Source organism: Neolamprologus multifasciatus, chromosome 23 (genome assembly GCF_963576455.1).
Source record: "Neolamprologus multifasciatus chromosome 23, fNeoMul1.2, whole genome shotgun sequence".
In the NCBI taxonomy this organism is placed as follows: Eukaryota; Metazoa; Chordata; class Actinopteri; order Cichliformes; family Cichlidae; genus Neolamprologus; species Neolamprologus multifasciatus.
In genome coordinates this window covers 22,770,925-22,778,669 of record NC_140460.1, presented here as the reverse complement: position 1 = coordinate 22,778,669, position 7,745 = coordinate 22,770,925, and the positions used below count along the sequence as shown (strand labels likewise).

At 39.9% G+C, this 7,745-nt stretch overlaps 1 long non-coding RNA gene across 1 annotated transcript; it reads left to right on the top strand.

Annotated features, from left to right (window-relative positions):
* Positions 1–3,101: 3,101 nt before the first annotated feature.
* LOC146491547 (uncharacterized) lies at positions 3,102–5,902 on the top strand. Its single transcript, XR_014872427.1, has 2 exons — positions 3,102–4,718; positions 4,808–5,902. It is a non-coding gene; the product is annotated as an uncharacterized LOC146491547 (long non-coding RNA).
* Positions 5,903–7,745: the final 1,843 nt, after the last annotated feature.

Below are 7,745 nucleotides of genomic sequence, written 5' to 3'. Positions count from 1 at the left end.
CCCCCCCCCCCCCCACAATTTTAATTATAAGCTAGATATATTTCTACTAAGCGAATTAGTTTGCTAACAGAAACAGGGATGAGTCAGTGAGTCAGCTGGGCTTGTGAATCATGATTCACGAGTCAGTAAAGTGATTCTCGAGTATTGAACGATTCGTTCACGAATCGAACATCACTACCGCTCACCAATGGGCTCTTATGGAGACGACTGTTGCCATCCTCGCCCCCTTTGAGGAACTAACTAAAAAAGTGAGAAGCTACGACGCACTAGCCTCTGATGTCATCCCAGCTGTGACTGTGCTAGTGAGACTTCTAAACAGAGAAACAGACGAAAATTAAATTTTGTTTTTTTATAATTATTTATTCTGTAATATGTTGCATACAACATGCTTTTCATTTTAAATAAATGTTCTTAATTCCAAACTGGTCCCTTGTTTGTTTGTTTTTTGTTAAATTATAGGACTAAAGCTATTACCTGTAAATTTAAATCATGTTTTTATTAAGTACTCGGTATCAGTGAGTACTGAAATGCAAGTACTCGTACTCGTTTCCAAAAAAGTGGTATCGGTGCATCCCTACTTGTACATCATGTAATTATGTCTTCCAACAAATTGATGCGATCTTACAAATTTATAATTAATCCAATAAAAATACACAGAAGCAAGCAACAGTATGTTGAATGTGACCTGAATAAATGGTCTGTATTTGTATAGCGCTTTACTTGGTCCTAAGGACCCCAAAGCGCTTTACACTATACACAATCATCCACCCATTCACACACAGGTGGTGGCAAACTACAGTGGGGCGCACTGACAGAGGCAAGGCTGCCGGACACTGGCGCCACCGGGCCCTCTGACCACCACCAGTAGGCAATGGGTGAAGTGTCTTGCCCAAGGACACAACGACCGAAACTGTCGAAGCCGGGGCTCGAACTGGCAACCTTCTGATTACAAAGCGAACTCCCAACTCTTGAGCCACGATCGCCCAGAATACAGTGACCTGAAAGGTTATCTCTTTTCTGCCTAATCGCTTTTTTGTTTCCTTTATGTATGTGGATAGAGACTGGACACGTATGTAGTACAACAAAGGTAGAGGAGGAGAAGAGAAATCATGGGGGGGGTTTGCCTTAGTGCCTGAAGCTTCAGACTCAAGACATGCAGGATCATGTCTATGTTTCATCATCAAAGAAGGGGCCCCCTTCACCAAAGAATGAAAAGGAAGGAGAAAACGCCATCGGTGCCACCTCAAGCCTCGTCTCCAGAACTGAAGTCAGGGCTCAAACTTATAAAAACATGCAGCAGCAGGTCCCTGAGGTCATGTGATCAGGACCTACTTGTTATACAGCATACGAGGCTGAGAACTAAGGGAGAGAGAGCTTTTGCCAGTGTGGCCCCCAGACTGTGGAACTCTCTTCCACTGAGTTTAACATCTGTGGACTCAGCAGTCGCTTTTAAAAAGCAACTAAAATTCATCTTTTTGGAATTGCGTTTGGTTAACTTTTTGTCTGTTTTGTTTTAAATGCCTTCATATTTCTTTCTGGAACACTTTGTGATGTGTCTCGAAAGGTGCTCTATAACTAAAATTTTACTTACAAGATGCCAGCTAATGTTAGTGCTAATGCTAATCCTAATGACTCCTACAAAAATCCGCCTTTCCACTGACAAACAGTTCGATTACATTCTCAGATGGTGTAAGAGTTTATTCACTAAAGGTGAGAGTCCAACAATATTACAGGGTGGGCCATTTATATGGATACACCGCAATAAAATGGGAATGGTTGGTGATATCAAAGTCCTGTTTGTGGCACATTAGTATATGTGAGGGGGCAAACTCCTTAAGATGGGTGGTGACCACGGTGGCCATTTAGAAGTCAGCCATCTTGGATACAACATTTGTTTTTTCAATAGGAAGAGGGCCATGTGACACATCAAACTTATTGGTAATGTCACAAGAAAAACAATGGCATACTTGGTTTCAATGTAACTTTATTCTTTCATGAGTCATTTACAAGTTTCTGATCACTTATAAAATGTGTTCAATGTGCTGCCCATTGTGTTGGATTGTCAATGTGTAACGGAGCGAAGGTGATGTTTTTCACAGTGTTTGTTTAAAGGAGGGAAACCTTCCTCCAAACGGACAGAGCAGTGGAGCCGCCAAGGGAAAGCACACGAATTAAAACTGGATAATTAAAATATAATTTATTATATTTAAATAGTTAAAAATGTAAAATGAATTAAAACAACCCTGGCCAGGGGACAACACAATAAAAATCAGTAAAATACAACATTAAAAGTCCAGTGGCGTCCGCCACAATATAAGAGTCACTAAGAATTAAAAATCCAGTGGAGCAGTGCAGGAGGGGAACCCGGCGGCGTCCTCGCCTTCCTCTCCGCGTTCTGCGATCTTCCCACGCGTGTGCATTAAAATCATCGTTTGACTCCACCCGGCCGGACCAGTGTTGTTATTATGGAAGTTGATTACCTCCTCTACCCCTCCTCAATATTGAACCTAACATTTGGGAGGCTCGTCCGGTTATTGAGGAGGGAGAGTGAGTTGGAGGTGTAGACGGAGAAATCCGGGGTCCGAGGTGGTCAGACGGGCAGGCATGAATATCAGTGGTCAAAGTGAGTGGGCATAAGCCGGCTTATCCAAAGGTAAGGCACTACCTGTTGAATGATTTCCAAAGCGTGCCAAATTGGACATGGAAGAATTTAAGTCTACTCACTGAAATTACTGGTGAATGTCTGTTTTGATTTTGGTGAAGGTCTATAAGTAAAAGTGAGTTCGAGTCTCACTAGGATTTAAGGAATTTTATGGGTTCGAGTCCCAAGGAAAAGGAAAACAGTGAAAGTGAGTTCGAGTCTCACGTAGGATTTAGGGAATTTGGTCATTTTATGGGTTCGAGTCCCAAATTGGTCAGACAGGTTGGACCTGCTTCAGTCTTACACTTTTTTGGGTGTGGACTGTTGTTTAAAGTATTATAAATTACTTGAGGACGGTGGTTCGAGTCCACTAGGAGGCGCAGTGCTCAGATGTAACGCTTGCCAAGGCCAGGGACGCCTAGGCCTTGTCCTCTTAGAGGGATAGTCAGTATTCACTCCAGAATAACTAGTGGTTGCACCACTTTACCGTTTGGAACGGTATCTGCGCTTTTTTGGCCAGCAGAAGTTGGACTTCGGGCGTGTAACTTTAACTTAAAACTTCGGGGAAGTCTTGGCTGTGAAAGGCCAAAAATAGAGCTTCAGGCAAAGTTTGGGTTGGTTGACGCTTTTAAATTGAGTTAGGGATTTTAGAGATTAGGCCAGAAACAGTTCGAGTCTGAGACTGGAGAAGTGGTCGCAAAAAACTTATAAGAGTTTATCCGCTGGGCGGTTAGGTTAAATTTTCCGAAATTGTGTAGGTGCTAAAAGGCCTAAAAATCTGTGCAGTTGTAATATAAGACGTCTTTGTAATATAAAGGGAGATCTCTGTGTGAAAGGAGGCTGAGTCTGTGCTGGAGCTATTCTTAGACTGTGTGTGTGTGAATGCAAATGATGAGCGGTGACGCGCATGGAGATTGTTGCTTTTGGTTTAGAGTGTTATTGAGCTTTATAACTATTGTTTGCAAATATTGCTAAATGCCTGTAACTAAGATGCTGGTTTTGCTCATTACGAGAGTATAAATAGAGTTCGAATTGATTGCTGTGAATGTGTGATCTGTGACTGAGTTTGGATATATATATATATATTGAGTGCATTGTATATGCTTAAGACTAACATATTACTTTCAGTAGTAACCTTTTTCCAGCAATAAATGCTGGTGTGTTTTTTTAATTTCTTGTGTGTGCTGTGAGAATTAATAGAGGTTTCAATTGTTTTGTTTGTTTTTTGACTTGCTCTTTCTGATTATGAAAAGCATGTCTAAAAGACTATTAGGAAAGAGTATTTTGAGTTATATTCCTCAACTTCTGTCACAGTTCAGGAGTGTGAATGCGGTGAGAAGCAGGTTTTGAGTGATTGGGTGTGATTTGTACAAAAATAATAAGTAAGAAAAGCACTAGGACAGTTGATAGTAGAGTGAGTGAAAAGTGGAAGTCTGAGAGAAAATAGCAGCTGTGTGTGTGACAGGAACTGCATGCCCATAAAAGGAACTGACTGTGACAAGTGAGCACCCAGAGAGAGAAACAGACGAGTTAAACTCTAGGCAGATGAAGCAAATGGAGGTTTTAAGAAAAGAAATGAAAAGGATATTAATTGTATGCGTTAGCGTGTCAAAGAGGTGGACTTCTCTCAACCTGAAATCTTGAGTACAGCGGCAAAACCATAGACTAACAGAATTCGGAGGAAAACAGGCCAGGTTTTGGCTTTAAATTTTACAGCTTGACCTCTCACTTTGTCCCCATCCTGAGAAGAAGCTCAAAGGACAGTTAATCTCCTGATGAAGACCGACAGAACATCGTGGACTTGAAGAATTAACAGCAGCCAAAAGACAGTGCAATTGAACCATTAATACTGACGACGACTGATGACACCAGCAGCATGTAAGAAAGCACGTGATGCAACATGTACTCTGAATTACAGGCTGGGCAGTTGAACAGTGGGCTAAAGAGCTGTGGGAAAGCACTGGACACTGATTTTCAGATTTGCCATGCTTGGAGCAATCTTGAAAGAGACGACTGAAAGTATCAACAGAGAAGAAGAAACCATGTGATGAAAACATGCACGGTGAACTGCAGGCTGGTAAGAGCAGAGTGACATCACTGTCTGAAGGCATTAAATGTGATATTTTGCCAGATTGGGACTTGATCTAAAAGGAAAATACTGAAAAGATCAACAGAGAAGAAACAGAGAAGCAGCAAACAGTTGACTTGGGACTAAAGTGGCTGGAGATTTCAAGACAACACAGGACATTGTGAAGAGAAGGACGGAGACCAGTGAGAGGTGAAGCCCAGACGAGTTCGACTGCGAGAATACAGGATATAATTGGGTTGAAATTGAAGCCTGAACTCATGATGGTTTAGAGATGTCCCCCAGATCACAACAAAGAGGTAAACAGAAAATAGAAAACACACATACACAAATTGTTACATGTGAAATTATTTTTGGAAAGAATCAGAAGTGAGATAGTTTGAATGCAGAACTCAGTGAAAGATGCATGAATTAAGCCTGATTATAAGACACATATGCAATGAAGAAGCAGCTTACACTTCATTAACATGATCATATAACATGAAATGCAATGAAGAAACAGCTTACACTCACTGAACATTAACATGAATACATATGCAATGAAGAACATGCTTACATACATGACATAAGTTGGTATTTCTGACCAGAGAGAGAAAAAACGGGTAGTTTAAGCACTCATGATAATAATGAAAATGTCTCAGTTGTGTTATTTTCAGGGGCAAAGCAGACCTGGATCAATTTTCCACATGCAGCGGTCGGAAGAAAGTTATAGGTTAACATCACTGGACATGTTAAGGCAAGTTTCTGGTTGAATTGTTCACAGCGCCATGTGTCCATGAACCTCACAAGCAAGCTCTGACCTAGGGCTGAGGACCAGGGATGCTGTTATTTCAGGTGGGAAATCAAAATTTGGGTTAGCAAATTTGGGGAAGAGAAAACTGACTGCTTAAGTGGAGAATTGTGAAGGAGTCGGAAACACTGCAAAAAGCAACATATGCAAAATCACATACACAAGCAGAAAATGCATTAACCTTACAAGGACAAGCTCATGAAGATTAATGCATAGACATTGATTAAACCTGGCTAAGAACATAAACATACGCAATGAAAATCAGCTGCTACTTGTATGAGTGTTAAAATGGTGTGAATGTTTGATAAAATACACTTAGAGCTTGAAGATGAGGAATAACTCAAAGAAGCTATATGACAGAGGGAGTGAGGTATGGAAAAGAAAAGTGATTAAAGTAGTTTTTATAAGAGTGACTTAGGAGTACTCTTGTATTGATTGATCAAAGCAAGTGATTAGTATAGAAAATGAAAGTAATTCAATAATGTGGTAATGTTTAAACATGTATTTCTCTTGTTACGGCAACTTCTTGAGATGTGACTCAGTATGCAAAATTAGCTGGAGTGAGTGGTGACGAAGAAGCTTCCTGTGTGTGTGTGTGTGTGTGACAAATTTTTGGGAGAGGAAGCATAGCAGACTGTTCAGAAGTGCAGCTTTGGATAGGAAATTTATAGTTTAGTGATGATACGTTGTTGTAATGGGTTTATATCTTATGCTGAATCTAAGTATGTTAAAGTGCATAAAGGGGGCGATTATTGTGTGCAACTTGTGTGGTTTTAACAAGATTTTCGGCGTATTGAGGAGGTGAAATTATGTCAGTTGACCTGGGAGTGTCAGGACTCTGGTGGCAAAACCTTTGTGTGTTTAAGATTTTTGATTCTGTTCGTTAGGTTTGGGTTGTTTCTGTTTTTTATTTTTAATAGAGGGAGTTTTATAAAACATGGACATGTCTAAAAGGGGCCGATTATTTTTGTAACAGTGCACTTAGAGAAAACCTGTCAGGTGTTTTTTTTGTTTTGTGTTTTGATGAGCTAATAATCAGCTCTCTTTTTCTCATTTTCGTTCTAAGCAGGCCTGCAACAGTGAATAACAGCGCTGACAAATTCTCGGGAGAGCAAATATAAGGTGACCTTTCCAGATTACAACTGGCTGAGGAGAAGGCTACCTGTGGGGACCTGATCAGGTCGTAAGTCCCTGTCTAAAAGGATTGTAGCGATTCAATCCAGTCCAAAAGCATAAGGAACTATTTTCTTACAAACAAAAGAAAACAAATTAATGAGCTCATTTTGCTGAGATTGGAGAATCTGATTACTTGCGCGGGAGTCTCCACTATCAGCAAAAACCTGGTGTGAATGCATGTGAGTGAATTTGTGTGACTGGATCAAAGTTGGGATGACTAACTTTTTTCTTTTTAATTTCCTAAGCTTGGGTGAAGCATTTTTAGTTAAGCATTTAGTTTGACACATTATATGTGTCAAAAAAGGGGGAATTTAAGGTTTAATTTTAGGATCATTTTATGATCATTTTGGAGTTTTTTGATAATCTAGATATGCTAAAACTGAGGCAGAAATTGTTATTTTTATGTTAAGGTTAGAGGATTGAAGTGAACTGAATCCTGCTTAGAAGATAAAATGCCGGTGTTTTTAAGAAGCAGTGCACAAAACTTTAAGGGAAACTGTGGGAATAGAAGATAAGATATGCTATGGGGAAACTAGTGAAGATTGTAGGAGTAGAAAATGTTTGATTTATTTTTGATTTCTAGAAGAAGTGGTTATAATGTAGGCTTACACATACAGATATTACATAGATTTATTTTTAGGATGGAGGAGAGAGTTTATACGTAGAAATGATGTTTACACATTGCATTTTGTGCTAATTAAAGAGTTGTGGCTCAGTCTATTGAAGGTTAGAAGCTTCACCGAGCGCGACGTCTTGGTTGATATATTGGGGGAGACTTGGAGCATAAAGGGGCGCACATGCTTACAAACACATAGAATCCATAAACCTGAAATTCATTTAGCTTAAAACTGAATCTGGCTGAAAGAGGAGAAACTTGTTGATACAATTCGGGCCATTAACAAAAGGGGGCCACTGTAGAAGTTAACTCTAGTTTATAGAGGAGCAAAATGAAATAAAGATGCTATATCAACAACAGGTTATGACACAGGAAATGTGAGTTTTAAAATGAAGTTAGTGTTAACACACAGGAGTTGTTTTTAGGCAGCGTTTAG